Source organism: Primulina tabacum, chromosome 8 (assembly GCF_025594145.1).
Source record: "Primulina tabacum isolate GXHZ01 chromosome 8, ASM2559414v2, whole genome shotgun sequence".
NCBI lineage: Eukaryota > Viridiplantae > Streptophyta > Magnoliopsida > Lamiales > Gesneriaceae > Primulina > Primulina tabacum.
The window spans coordinates 5,551,108-5,566,620 of record NC_134557.1 but is presented as its reverse complement, the minus strand read 5'-3'; the positions used below and the strand labels follow the sequence as shown (position 1 = coordinate 5,566,620).

At 31.7% G+C, this 15,513-nt stretch overlaps 1 long non-coding RNA gene across 1 annotated transcript; it reads right to left on the bottom strand.

The window, feature by feature from the left end:
- Window positions 1-6,615: 6,615 nt before the first annotated feature.
- On the bottom strand, window positions 6,616-7,345 carry LOC142554463 (uncharacterized). The gene is made up of 2 exons (XR_012822194.1): window positions 7,124-7,345; window positions 6,616-7,023 (listed from the first exon to the last, which is right to left on the bottom strand). It is a non-coding gene; the product is annotated as an uncharacterized LOC142554463 (long non-coding RNA).
- Between the last annotated feature and the right edge of the window lie 8,168 nt (window positions 7,346-15,513).

Below are 15,513 nucleotides of genomic sequence, written 5' to 3'. Positions count from 1 at the left end.
GGCTACGGTTTGGGGCATGTCTTAGGGTCCTAGGATGAGTCTTGGTGTGGTGGTTCATGAGCTGGTTGGCTGTAAAGAAGGCTGGAACTAAAAAAAGTTGGTGTGGTGGTTCATGAGCTGGTTGGCTGTAAAGAAGGCTGGAACTAAAAAAACTACAGCTGCACAGAATTGGGGTGCATGTAAGGGCTGTAGGTGTTTGATCTTATGGCTTCAGCTAGGGGCTGGGTTGGGGCTCTTGGCTATGATTTAGGCAGTCTCTAAGGGTCCTAGGATGAGCCTAATTAAGGTGGTTCGTGGTTTGGTTGGCTGGAGAAAGCTGTACAACCAGATACATGAAAGCTGCACAATTTGAGTCTCTTGTAGCTGCTGTCATGGTTCTGATTTGTTGGGGCTTAGGCGATGGTTCTGAGTTAAAAAGGGCTTAACCATGGTCTTAAGTTATGTCTAAGGGTCGAGTCTAGGGCCAGGTTCGGGTCTGGTTCGGGTCGGTTTAAGCATGAAGTAGTTAGAAGCATGCTAGGGTCATGGCTAGAGTTGGGCGATGGCTTGCTGGAATTTCCAGCAGCTGTTCAAGGTCTTATTAGTGTCTAAAGGTCTGGTTTTGAGGTTTTTAAGACCTTTTAGATGTTTTTAAGGTATGGTAAAAATTTGGGAAAGTTTTGGTTAAGTTTCGGTCCGATTCGGATTAAAATCGGGACCCCGGTCCAAGTTTTAAAAAGAATCGATTAGGTTGTAAAATGAGCTCGAGTTTACGTTTATGAATGCTTTTAAATATGTTTTGGGACATTTTAAGGAGTTTGGTAAGCTTCGGATAAATTTACAGGTCCAGGGGTAAACGGAAATTTTTGGGTTTCCAGGGGCAAAATGATCATTTTGCACCCGGGGTGAGATTTTGGTCCTGGCAGCGCCCTGAACACATTTTATCATGTTTTAAATGTTTATGCATCATGTTTACGATTTTTACGCAATTATGATAAATACGGTGCATGCTTGGTTTAAAGGAAAAAAGTTATGTACATGCATGATTTTATTAAGTGATGAATATGAAGACATGTTTTGAGGGAAGTGATTTAGTTGTGACTAACACGATGACACGATGACACGATGATATGATTGAAGATATCGTGAGGGAAAAAGCCCCAGAGGGAGCCTGTTTGGGAGAAGGCTCCAGAGGGAGCCCGACGATCGTATTTTCATTGACATGATATGATGATATGATAGGCCAAGGCCCAGTTGACGGGTGAGAGTGTCGCTGGTGTCCCCGTCGCCCGGTACTATGGTTACACGTAGATGGATCCATCGACATACATGATGATACGAAAGTCACAGTTAATGAACTGAATTCAATTAAAAAGAAAATGTATACGTATATGATGACATGAGATGACATGCTTTAATACGATATGATTTTACACGACACGTTTACGTATATGATAACATGAGATGACATGTTTTGACACGTATATGATGATATTAGATGACATGATATGAGATGACATGATTTGATACGACATGATTATATACGACATGTTTACGTTTATGTTTTTAAGTTCATGAAAGGTATGTTGGCATTAAGCTTTTCAAGTTCATGAAAGATATGTTGAGTATGATATTTTTCACCGTTGTGTGCCTGTATATGTATTTGTTATTCCTGGTACAAGTGTGCTGAGTTTTTAGATTCACTAGGCATGTGTGATGCAGGTGAGCTTCATGATGAGGAGACTGGAGGTGCCGAACTCTGAGTAGGCAGACCTGGTGAGGTGACACGACCCGAGGACCACATGTTTTCCGCATTACGATTTATGAGATTAAGAGGAGATAAATATTTACATACGTTGATGATTTTAAGATTTTTATTAGTTTATGTTTTTGTATAATTATGGATGAGTTTGGTTATTTTAAACTGTGCTTGATAAGTGCAAAAATTGAACTTAATTTATATGTTAATCCATTTGATATATGCTGGTTTCGAACAGATTTATGCTTGGTTTTGTTGTTTTTGTGTAGTGCAGGGGATGTACAACTATGGGATGGGTTAGAGCAATCAGAGACATTTTTGAGCGTAAAACAGCAAAAGACTCAGAGCTGCAGCGCCACAACAAGCGCTGCAGCGCCACAATGTGCGAAACAGAAGCACCGCAGCGCTACAAGATGAGCGCCGCAGCGCCAGCAGGCCGAGAGACAAGCGTCGCGGCGCCTCAATGCCGAAAGCTAAGCGCTTAGGCGCTAAGGCACAAGCGCCGCGGCGCTAATGCTCACGAACGACGGCGCCACTTACTCAGCGCCGCGGCGCTAATGGCGACGAAACAAGACTAAATGGGCTTCGACTTACGGCCCAGACGGGAGAATAAAAGAAAGACAAGGGTTCAGAAATGGGGATCCGAAAATAATTTACACGCAGCCGACATCAGAGGGTGAAGGGGAAAAGCGAGAGCCAACGACAGAGCGCGAAGAACATAGATAGAAGACGCTGGATCCGGACACGGAGACGCACTTTCATCTCTCGCCAACACGTTCTTAATTCGGTTTCTTACTTTTACGTTTTTAATGATTACAAACAGGTTTTGTATTGATTTAAATTCGAGTATGAACTAATTCTATTTTCTAGAGATTGATGTAGTCTTGGTTTACACTATGTTATTGATTTTTTGACTTTTGATCTAATTAATTCATCGTGTTTATTTGTGATTTCTTGTCATTAATGCTTTTGAATTACTGGCCATAATTCGACTGATCTAATAATTGAGATCTAACACTCGAGAGAGGTGATCGAAATTAGGACATGGAAAATCGCATCGTCAGATGTTTATAACGTGCAAAAGACATATAACTTTGGCGAATCCATAAGAGAACCTTGGTTGCATTTATTATGTGTTACTTAATTTTGAATAGACATATTAAAATCGGTAATAGGTAATACAATTCTATTTAACACTTGAAAAAGGAAATAGAAAACTTGCGAGTTCTTGGGTTAGTAAACATGATGCAATTAAATGACATGTTAGTTAATTTTAATTTAGCATAGGGGAAACCAGACGAAATCATATCTCTAGATTTATTTACTCAGCGAATTTCTACTGCGTGCTAGAATTACAGGATTTGTTATTTTATTTGAATTGATTATAAACCAACTATTTGATTTGTCTAAATAAAGTTGAGCTATGTCAATTATGTACTCAAACCAGTACTAAAACTTGACACCGTACACTTGCGGTAGTGAAAATACGCAACAGTGCTATTTTTATAGTTAAATAAATACGATTATTTTAAATGATATTTGGAAAATGTGAGCTTTATAAAAAAAATATATATTTCCGTACTTTTTAAACTAGTAGACGTTACAGTATTGATACGTGTTTTTAAAAATCAAAAACATTTATCCATTAAACTTGAGTAACATTGAAATTATGGTGTCTTGCAATAAATTTTAGATCATAAGTGATATGATTATTTAAACTCGAGTAATATTGAACTGAGCGTCTTTACAATTAATTTAGAATAAGACAGATAGTTTCGTAGTATCTTATGAATTTATTATCGTTGAGTTTTTATTTTCCTTGCAATAATATTAGATATAGATATTGTGAAGAGGAGAGTATGAAAAGGATGTTCGTGAAATCAGAAAAGAAAAAAGGAAAACAGAAATGAAGGAAGTGACGACTATTTTGAGATATTGATAGATTAAATCATGAATTTAATGAAGGTAAAATCTACTTCTATCTCTGTCTTTTAATCTTATAAAAAAATAAATTAGATGCGATGTGATTAAATCGATTACCTTTATGTATATATTTTCACAACATTTAATTTGATACCTCCTGTTCTAAATCCCAGACATTGTTGCATTTTTTTTTTTTTTGGTTTATTTTAATATCCTATAATGAAAATTTCATTCATTTGCGAGTAAACTTTTTATATCAGGGCCTGAAAATTCATTAAAATTATTATTTTCCACCAACCGTACTCACATCTATTTTTAACAATGAGGTGACACTCACTCACCGGAGGTGATGAAGAATATCGAAATTATTTGTGGGCAACACAACAATATGTGTGTGTGCATGTGTTATTGATGCCAAATTTGGGCTTCGTATTGGGTCGGGACGAAAAATAAGTTTATGCGACAATAACGAATCATTTATCAATCCAGCTAGTGAGGGATTCCAGTGAAAACTAACTTTAATTAATATTGAAAATTAATTTCGATGCATTTTGTGTTATCGATGATTTAAAAGAAAATAATTAGATATATCGTGTACTTATTCGAGACTACGATGAATTGTTCAAAGAGATAATCAAGATATAATACAAAATATATGGTATATAGATATTACACTGCAATTTTTTATAATCCATGAAAATAACTTAAAAAATAATTAGTCGGATTTGAAATTAATTCTCTAGCGGATTTACTTAAACCAATCAATGACATAGTGGTTCTCACAGTTAAAATGATAAAAGCTATAAACCAACAAGAAGATAAATAGGATAATCGATTACCAACCGAAGAGGTAAACAACTAGCACGAGATCAAGAACATGAGAAGGCAAGTTGTGAATGGGATGTTAGTTGTTTTGGTGAATTAATTCATGTTGAGAAAATTGAATTTTCAAAGAAATGAAGATGTGATGTTGTTTGAGTGGTTTTGGGTACTTTTTATGTATCGGAAAAGAAATGTTCATGTATTAATTCCTGGTGTTCCGTATATGAACCTCATTAAACCGAGCGTATTGATATTGATTCGACGATTCCCATAAGACGTGGCCTGCGCTATATAAAATCGATTTTTCTATTTTCCTAATAGTTTTAAGCTCAGGTTTTTACAATTTCGATGGGTTTTAGTTTATGATTAGGCATTTTTTTCTTGAAATTAAGGTTTGAGATATTGGTTGGATCTGTTTTTTTTTTTTTTTCGAGAGTAATTCTGCGTTCATCATTGAGTTAGGCTTTCTGAGATGAATTAGGATCCGTATATATTTTTTTAGCTGAGAAAATTAATTCAGATTAATAATTTTGGCTCCCTGAATTTGATTGCTGAATTTAAGTTTATTCATTTATGTTCTACAAGCATGATTGTCCTCGTGAATGTATTAAGTATCTGCGGGACAAAACAGAGAAGGCAGCTGTGGCCAACTCACAAAATATTGTAATGGTTTAGTAAAATACAAGCTTGTGATTTATCTCTTATATTAATCTTAATCTTCTACCGAAGTAATTCATTTTTCTAATTCCTTTTCATTTTTTTCTTATTCAATCAATTATATCACAAAACTTTCAACATATATTATCAGAAACCAGTGGACTCAAAACAGAAAAATCATAGTTTTGTGATATACTTTTGTTTAAAGGCGATTTACCTCCTAATTCCATTAAGACGCCTCTCTTTTCCCATCGATCTCCATTTTCTTAGAATCATGGTTCAACCCCTCTCGTAAAACATTTCAACAATATCAATAATTCCCATAGTTAATTGTGAATTAATTATCACAACAAAGTCCAATTTTCTTATAGGTAATATTTTGTTATTAGGGTCATAATTAGGGATGGTATACGGTACGGTACCGAAAATCATATACCGTAGACCGTACCGAAAATTACGATATAAAATATATATATCGATACCGGACCAAAATTTTAAGTATATCGAGTCTAGGTAAACCAAAATTTTCGGTTCGTATAACTAATATATCGATTATACAAAAAAAACAAATTTGGTAAAACCGAAATCTCCATTATAATTACCTTCACTTTGCATTCTCCGTTAATAATTTTTTTAAATTTTTGGTATGTCTTAATAATTTATCAAACATTTATCTCAGAAGTGGGAGTTTTCGAACTTCAGTTAAATCATAGTGGTACATTTTAGTAATTTGGTTGGATTATTCTGTTAAATCAAATATTATAAATAAATAAAATTGGACTTATGTTAGATATTATATGCATTCTCCATTAATATTCTTATTTATTGTCTCGTATGTCAAATTTTTTCAAACATTTAGTTTTTATATATATTAAAAACATCTCTTAATATATATATATTTAATTAAATTTGAGTGCTCTATAAAAACCACCAAAGTGTTCAGAAAATACTCTCTTCTTTTATTTAAATATATAACTTCTCATGTCTATTCCCTTTAAAAAAAATTCAAATTCGAAATTCAGAATACACACATTGCCTTATTATTGAAGAAAAACATCACTCTTTTTAATTATATACTGAAAACTTTCGTTTATTTCAAATTAGATTAATATATTTTAAAAAAATTCACAAAAGTTGCTACTATTATTGTATAATAATATGACTGATATTTATTATTTGTGATATGCATACGCAACACGTGTGAATATGAGGTATTTAATAAAAATTGGAAGGCACGATATAGAAAAAATTTACTTACACGAGATCTTATACGTTTCGGCGCACGTGGAAACCACGCCATGAAGGCGTCTAACAAAGACGACACCATCATCACTCCGATGAAAACCCAATATCGATTCACTCTATTTCTTAGCTCAAATCGAAATCTAGTTGTATTTCCATGATTGGATTCAACGAACACTGTCCTTCTTCTTCGTTTGTGCATATACGCTAATGAGAATGAGAATGGTTTTGGCGAGGGACATGGTGCAAATACCTTGAACTCCATCCTCGGTAGCCCCGATATTTACCCGAGGAGACAGGATATCTGACCACCGGTGAGGAACGATGGCGGAGAGCAGCGCACGGCGGTGCTGCGCTGTGGAACACGGAGACGGGAGTGGTTTTACTATGCGGTTTCGGAGCTGCAGAGAAGTCGAAACATGACACAGGAGACGACGGAGGGGAGAATTTCTTCGATGATTCGATCGGGAAAAGAACTGCTCTGATTTTCACTTCCGGCGAGACTCTGTCGTACTCTTCGATCACATTTCTAAGATCTTCATCAGATCCGATCGAAATTAAAACGTCCAAATCTTCGTTCGGTAACTTACACTTCAAGCGCATCGAGGATCCGCACGATTCACCGAATTTCACCATCAACTCTGTTATTTAAACAAAATTTAAAAGATCAGCCAACTATTCAATAGTTCGTATACTTTCTAAAGAGAATCGTAAAACATATCAACCGAAGAATCAAAGCACCTGAAAAAGTAACACAACGATCGACGGTGAGCACTCGAGTGTAACCGCCGATGTAGCGCAGCAATGTCTCTGAGGAACCGGGGATGATTTTGCCGCCGTAACTGTAGAGAAACTTGATGCTCGTGGTGCAGTTCATGCTTGAGTCGGAAGTTTAAGTCTTCGTCGTAGACTAAATTTCAGCCAAGAGAGGAGAAAAGAAAGATGAAAAGAGTAGAACTGAAGACCGCAAATTAACACCTAAGGAAATAACTCGTGGCCTTTTTATAGAGCTTCAGAATGAAACTTCAGACTTTTTATTTTTATTTCTAGTTTATTATTCGTGGGATATTCCATTTTGGGTCCTTTTTTTAAAAAAAAAATAAAGAATTTAGACATGTTATTAACACTAGCGTATAGGGGTGGACAACGGCCCGTCTAATCAATTTTAAACAATTACGTTTCGATCTTTGGTTTACTATTTTTTAAATATTTAATCTGATAATAAAATTATTAATATTACGTTTTAGTTTGTACTGTTTTAGAAAAACAAATTCAATTAATTTATTATGTATCGGTTTAAAAATTGTAAAATAATAATTTAAATTTAGTTTTATAATTTTCGTTCGATTTTTTGATGTTACAATTATATAATTTGATAATTGGATTTTCTTATTTCATTTTTTTTAGTAAGGTTACATCATCAATGTAGTTGTATGTAAACCCAGAACAATAGCATGATGAACCAAAAAGTCTCCAGGACCTATTGTTCAGAATAATGAATTAGTATTTATTTAAGGTTTGTTATTACAGATTCGCTAACTGTGTGACTTATAAATTAAATTATTTTAATATATATAAACCATGTTTTTAGCAAAATTATAATCAGTTTAAATTTAAGAATAAAGAAATATATAAATAAAAGTATAAATTTATACTTTGGTTAACTAAATTATATTTAGTTACTAATAGTCTAAATATAAATAAGATATTTTTTTCTTAAAGTACGATTTAAATAGTACGTCGATTGATTTACATAAAAGAATGATCAAACAATAATAATTTCAGTTTTAGGTTATAAAATCAAACTAAAAGCTTCAGATTATAGTTCGGTTTGGTTTTCGGTTTTTCTGATTTGAATTTTCGGTTTTTTGGTTTAAACGATATTATGTTCACCCCTACTGTGCTCGTTTCTAACTAATTTGAATTTTATTAAAATATTGATAATATCATCATTGTAAAATTTATGAGTTTCACGGTGTAATTTGATATGATTAATATTGAAAATAAGCTATATCGACAAATTTGAAAAAAAAATGTTGGTATAAGATTTTAGAACAAAAAACGCTGATGTATTTTTTGTTTTTATTTGGCTTATTTTTTGTATATAGTATAGATATGAAGTTTAAAGTATAATAAATTTTTAATAATGTTTGTTGGATTGGTATAAAATAAGATTTATAAATATTGTTTGGTAACAAATTTTAAACAGTCAACGTACAGTACAATTTCGTCACGAAATTTAAAATTTCTGACCATATATATTATATTGAATACGATGTTAAAAATCGAATAGAGGGTTATTTTACCACTTTTCCATTATAACTCGTACCTGAGTTAAAATAATGAAAATATTAATAAATTAACACAGGAAATTTGTGAGACGATCTCATATATCAATTTTATAAGACATATATTTTATTTGAATCACTAATAAAAAATTATTATTTTTTAGTTATAAATATGAACAATGTTGATCTATCTCACTCACGTATCTTTGTTGAAATTTAGAAAGAAAAATAAGAATTTCAAATATAATCTTGGAATTTACCGAAGGATGTTGATCTCATTTAACCTTCCCTTGTAGCTTAATTTTGCTTAGAAATATTAAAAAAATCAAACGCATTTTCACATCAATTATGAAATATTAATTTTTTTTAGAAAGAATATTCGAAGAATTAGAGCTTCATAAAATGTTTTTTTTTTTTAAATAATTGTTGCTTCTCTATCCAAACTTCATATGATTAATCATCGTTTAACATTTATTTCCATTACATATTTATTATTTCGGAAAATAAAATCTTGGATTATAGAGTGAATGATTTGGTTTATAGTGCTTATATGGAACACAGTTAAAAAATATTTTGTAACTTACAAATTTTTTTATTATTTTTTGGCAGAAGATATTTGTTTTTTTATTGTCTCCATAATCTTCTATCGTTATCTTTTGATACATACTTGGTAAACAATGAATTAACGCAATAGCCTACGACCCATGTTAGTCAGACAAACTACGCTATTTTGAGACATAAGATTTTTTTATGACGTTGAAAAATGCAATCGTTACATGATTTCAGAGTATAAATTAACAACGATTTTCGTTGGTGTACTAAAAACATCAAAGTCTAGTTTTATATTCTAAAACTAATAAAAAAAATAATCATTAATATAAAGAAACAATTATTCATATTGAAAATGAGCAAAAACTTGTGTGAGACGGTTTCACATGTTTTATTTTGTGAGACATGTCTCTTATTTGGGTCATCCATGAAAAATATTACTTTTTATTGTGAATATCGGTAGGGTTGATCCGTCTTATAGATAAAGATTTGTGAGACAATCTCACAAAAAACTTACTCAGATATTAACTGATTCATTCGCCGCTTCAATGAAATATTACCCTCACTTTGATTTCATAATAAGTAAAATATATTTGTTCATTTCCTTGCATGAAAAAAAACTAACGGCTGGTCGAATAAAGTAATATCTGCCATAATTTATTTTAAAATAAGTTCGTGTAAATATTAGTATCTAAATTAGTTTCTGAAAAATAATAAAAATAAATTATTTTGAGTTGAATTGGTTGTGGCCTGGCCCAATTACCAAACCCTCCCATTGTTTGACACGCATACGAAAGTCCTAAAACCGTATCTGTTTTTTAGTGTAACGTTTTTGGTTTTGCTTTTCTCTTTAAGAAACACGTTTCTTTCGGTAACCCCCAACGTCGGGCTCCACACCATGTTCGCGTTGAACAACTATTTAATTTTTATATCAAGTATAACTATATTGAAATTATTCTTCCATCAGTTCGGTGCATATCTTTATTTGGTAATAGCTATTTTGCACATCCGATACGTGTGTACAATTTTTTTATAATTATCTATGAACTAAAGTGAAATTTGACAAATTATCGAGGGACTAAAGTGCTGTTTGAATCGTTATAATTTAAAAAACAAAAACAAAAATGTTTTTTGAAATTAAAAAAAAATAAAAAAAAATTAATTTTGATATCAAATGAGGACAAAATTAGAAAAACAAAAAAGAGACCAATTTTTTGTCTCTATTAGGAAAATTCTTAATAATAGTAATAGATATTATGGTTTTTTATATATCAAAATAAGAATAAAGATATTGTTATCCACGATAATTGAGTACATTACTATTGTGAAATCTTGAGATTGCTGAAAACTCTTAATGAATAAAAAATTACACATAGTTTTCTGTGTTTTTAAATCTCAAGCACATATTTTTTCTCAGTGTATATTTTCATATCTATGTGTGTGTGAAAATTAATGTTGTCATATAACTGTGTTACTATTATTGGTATTATTATTACTTTTAAAATAACAACAACAATAATAATTGACGCTCTGTTATTTTAAAATTAATGTTGTCATATAACTGTGTTATTATTATTTTAATCATTAATATCAGTATCATTATTAAATTACATCATTTTATTTTTTATTATTAATGTTAAGAATAAAATACCTAAAATAATAATCATTAGGTTGAAGATATATATTTAAATTTGCCGAACTAAATACCTAAAATAATATATATGCACGAATTGAGATTGTGGTCATTCTCATCGAAATAAGCATTCTCATTCCAATGTTTTATATTAACATAGATAATAATATGAGAGTTGATAATCCAATAAGATCTCGGGTCATCGATAAGAGCTCGGGCCATGGATAACTTGGGATAATGCATGGATCACTCGGATAGTGGTAAGTTTGCAGAGGAGTCTCATAAGCAGTCGGACAAGTAAGTGCCTGTGACGTCGTCATTAACCCAGGAAACCAGAGACCCAACCTCTCGAGTAAAATCCCGGGTGATAACTCTCTACCCGGTATGCATGTATCGCACTCGAGTGCTTGAGTATGTAAGATCTTGTCTCGATAATCGTTCATGACAAAATCCTACCGATGTGACATGGTGGAAAGTAAGATGGCGTGACAGAAAGTTAACATCAAATACTATAAGTGGTAAGTGAGCACAGAAAACAATGCACTCATTACCTTCTTTCTTATAAATAACATGTTCTTTTCACATGAAACAGATTCTCCCACATATATTAACACACACATATTTACATCATTAACATTTATTTATCTCCAAAACTACATTGGTTATCCCTTTATCTTCACCTGCTGATTTAAGTATCGGAGCAGTCATGTCGGACACCCCTCCGACACCCTTTCACGAGTTCATTTTCTTGTTTGCATGTTACAGTCGCAGCTATATTGTACATAGACATACCTTCATCACAATATATATCCCTTGCTCATTTTTCCAAACAAAAATTATTATCAGATTCGGATGATTGTCCCGATCATGCTCACCCAATTCACCCGAATCACATCAAAAGTGCTCATCATTTCATTCTTATCACATTCTTTCCTACCAATCATACCCTTAAAATTTAAATCATAGCAACATATAATTGACTATGAAGCAAAATACATTGAACCTAAACATATATAAATATATATATTACTCTTCGCGGAGCTCGAGAGCTTTGTCAGTTTCTGCAATTCTGAGTGCATTTTTTCTGATATTCTATTCCTAGTACGTTGGATCACCCTTTACACTGTTAATTAACACTCAGAAACGACATTATTGGTCTTCATTTATGGGAGTCCTCGAGCCATGCAACACGTAACAGGCAATGGGACATGCCTTTATGATCTTGGAACAATTGCACCTTCCACTGTTTATATTATTATTTGACACAATGGGTGGCCATTCCCATCCTTCCACTACGACATAACATATAATCAGTTATTTGATTATATATAAATCTCAAACCCCATATTTTTTTCTTAAATTTAGATCTTTGTGTCAGATTAACTATAAAAATATCTGTGTCAAAATAGATAAATAATACAACTATTTCAACATAATACTCTGATGTATCTATCTATATCATTCAAAACAAAGTCAGACATTACTTGTGTGTGTGTTTTTTTGCACATCGATCGACCGATAAATACACGTACGTGTCGACCCTTACATTATCTAACCGAAGGTGGGCACCGCGTGTTGTGTGGGAAATGTGATTTTCAAAATTACTTTAGCAGAATGGGAGGCTACCAGGCCATCTAATCAAAGTGATTTGATGTTTCCACTGTCGGGATTTTCCAAGTGTTAGAATAGGGCGGCATGTGTCCGGAGCGTCTATTTGAAAGTTTGAACAAGAAAACTGGTGCTAATATCGATTTTTCTATATGGGTAGATTTTTTGTTGCACAAGATTAACGTTTGTGAATTTCGTTGCTTTAACTATTTATATGCTTAAGTTTTTTGTTGCACGAGATTTTATTTGTTGGGTTTAATAATTGTTTCTGTTACAAAATAGATCGATCTGTAGTGTTTGAACTATTATAAGGTTCAAAAAATATGAGTTGCACAATTACTATCATCTATATTTTAAGTAAGGATGTAAATGAACCAAACTGTTTGCGAACTATTCAATTCGAAGCTCGAGTCGATAAAAAGTTTGTTTGTTAATCATATCAAACCAAACTCAAGCTCGATTTCGATCTCGAAAATTTAATCAAAACAAGCTCAAATCTAAGGATATTCGGCTCGTGAGCTCGCAAACATGTTCGATAATAGGCTCGCAAACATGTTCGACAACAGGCTCGCGAGCTCGAGCTTGTTTAGGTGGCTCGTACTCGTAACCTCGAACTCGAGCTTAACTCGTTTAGGTGTCTCGTAAGCTCGAACTTGACTCATTTGTTGGGTTGACAAATAAAAATATTATTATTAATGTCAATGGAAGGAATTGAACACAAAACATAGTTGAAAAAAAGATGAAATTACACCACATAGTCACAATTACATTTTTTATCTTACTTGCATATCATTATACTAAAATATTTTTAAAACATAATAAATTAACAGAAATACATCAAATTATTATTTTTTTCTCAAAAAATTTACATCATCGAGTCATATACACGTTGAGTAATTTTACAAATTATTATCCTAAAATATTATATTAAATTGAATATGATGAATTTATATTGATTAAAAAATAAAATTTATTTGGAACACATCAAATGGAGTACTAAAGAAGTGAAGTTATTGCAATGTTATTTATATGTTGATATCAGTGTATGACGAATATGTGTTATCTGGATGTTAGATGTATTATTTTGCGATGTTCAATAATATAATGAGTTTATATTTTTTAGTTTTTATTTTAGTCGTTTTGGTTATTTATGAATGAATTTACAATTTTATGTCTGATTTAAAATTAGTTCATAGATATATTTATTTTTTAACAAGCTCAAACTTGAGCTCAATTCCATGCTTTACGAGCTCTAAAACGAGCTGAGCTCCAGCCAAGCTTGTTAAACATGATAAACGAGCTATTAATGAATCAAGCTCAAGCCCGACTTGATTAACATGATAAACGAGCTTTTCTCGAGCTTAGTAATTTCAATACAAACCGAGCTCGAGCCTGATAATAGAAGCTCGAGCAGAGAACAATCTTAAACGAGTCAATCTCAAGCCTGAAACTGTTTAGTTTGTATCGTTTACATCCCTAATTTTAAAAGTAAAACATATTTTATCACTTCCCATATTATTCGTGGACAAAAATTGAACTTTTTGAGTTAGAAACACTCGTTTATTTGTTACAAACAGAGGCCTTATATGAGAAGATCGAAATCGGGTACTTGTTGATTGAAGGGATCACATTCGACAGTACACACAAATTTATATAATGGGTTGTCATTAAATATATAGTTGCAAAGCCTCATGTTGTGTAATTATATGATAATATCTCTTCTCTCATATCATTCCATTTCAAAAATTGATAACTTTAGGTTTTGTTCTTATTTTAAAAAAATCATTTTCTTCTCATTTTTTACGGATCACATGTATCATATATGTCACAACCCGATGATATAGTATTACGGTTAAAACTATGCACTAATTATTTTGGTGTGTCGGAGAAATTTTATTAAAAATCCCAAAAATATATATCTCAAGTTCCTTACATTTCTCTAATAATTTACCACTATTCAATATATCTCCCAAATCAATTTCAAATATTAAAGAAAATTACTTAGGTTCATGTAAAAACTTTCATTTTTTGAAATCTAATTTAATTTTCTTACATTTCTCTATCAGTTTCAATATTTATCACATATATAAATTTCATAATATTGATGTATTATTTTATGTCTATAGAAATTAAATGATTCTGCATGTACTAAGGCGATATTCAAGCCAAAACTATATTTTAAAGCAGCTCTATTTTAAAATAGTGCAGTTTATGTACCAAATACAATATTCATCTCCAACCCATCTACTTCAAATCTTATTCTAAAAAAATATATTCTCGGAATATTTTTTTTATTTGTTTATTTAATTTTTATTCACTGATAGATGAATTTTGACTAGTAGATACGTTTGGACTGATGGATGAGTTTTAACTGGTAGATAGGTTTAGACTGGATCCATTTAACATTTTAAAATTAAAAAAATATATGATCTATTTAAAATTTAATTAAATAAAAGGTGGGTCAAGCTCTTTGTTTGTGTCGAGTACTCGAGGTGGGTCGAGCTAGTCTGAAGACCTCGACCCACAGTCGAGCTCTTCACAAAAGCTCGACACACTCTTCTTTTTTTATTTTTTTTAAGGTGAGTGTGTAGAGCTCTTGTGAAGAGCTCGACCACTTTTTTTTTTTTTTTAAAGACCATATGTCTAATTTTAAATTAATATAATAATATCATATTATTTATATATTATTATATAAATAATATTTATAATTTTTAATATAAATAGTTATAATTAAATTTTTTTAAAGAAAATTCTGGCGCAGAGGAAATGGAGCTGCGCTATTTTGCAAAATAGCGTAGCTCCGTTGGAGGAAACTCCACTATCTAAATAGCATGAAACACTATTTTGATGTTGGGGTTGGAGATGTCCAAAGACAGCCAAATGATATGATATGAATAACTTTGAGCTTTGTGTTATCATGTACACAAAAAATAATTGATAAAATATAGGTTTAATATAATATTTTGATAGTTTAAAATCCAAATTGAAGTGAATAGAAAACTTTTATTAATACAAAGTGTAAATTAGGAGAAATTTAAATAAATTGTCCTAAA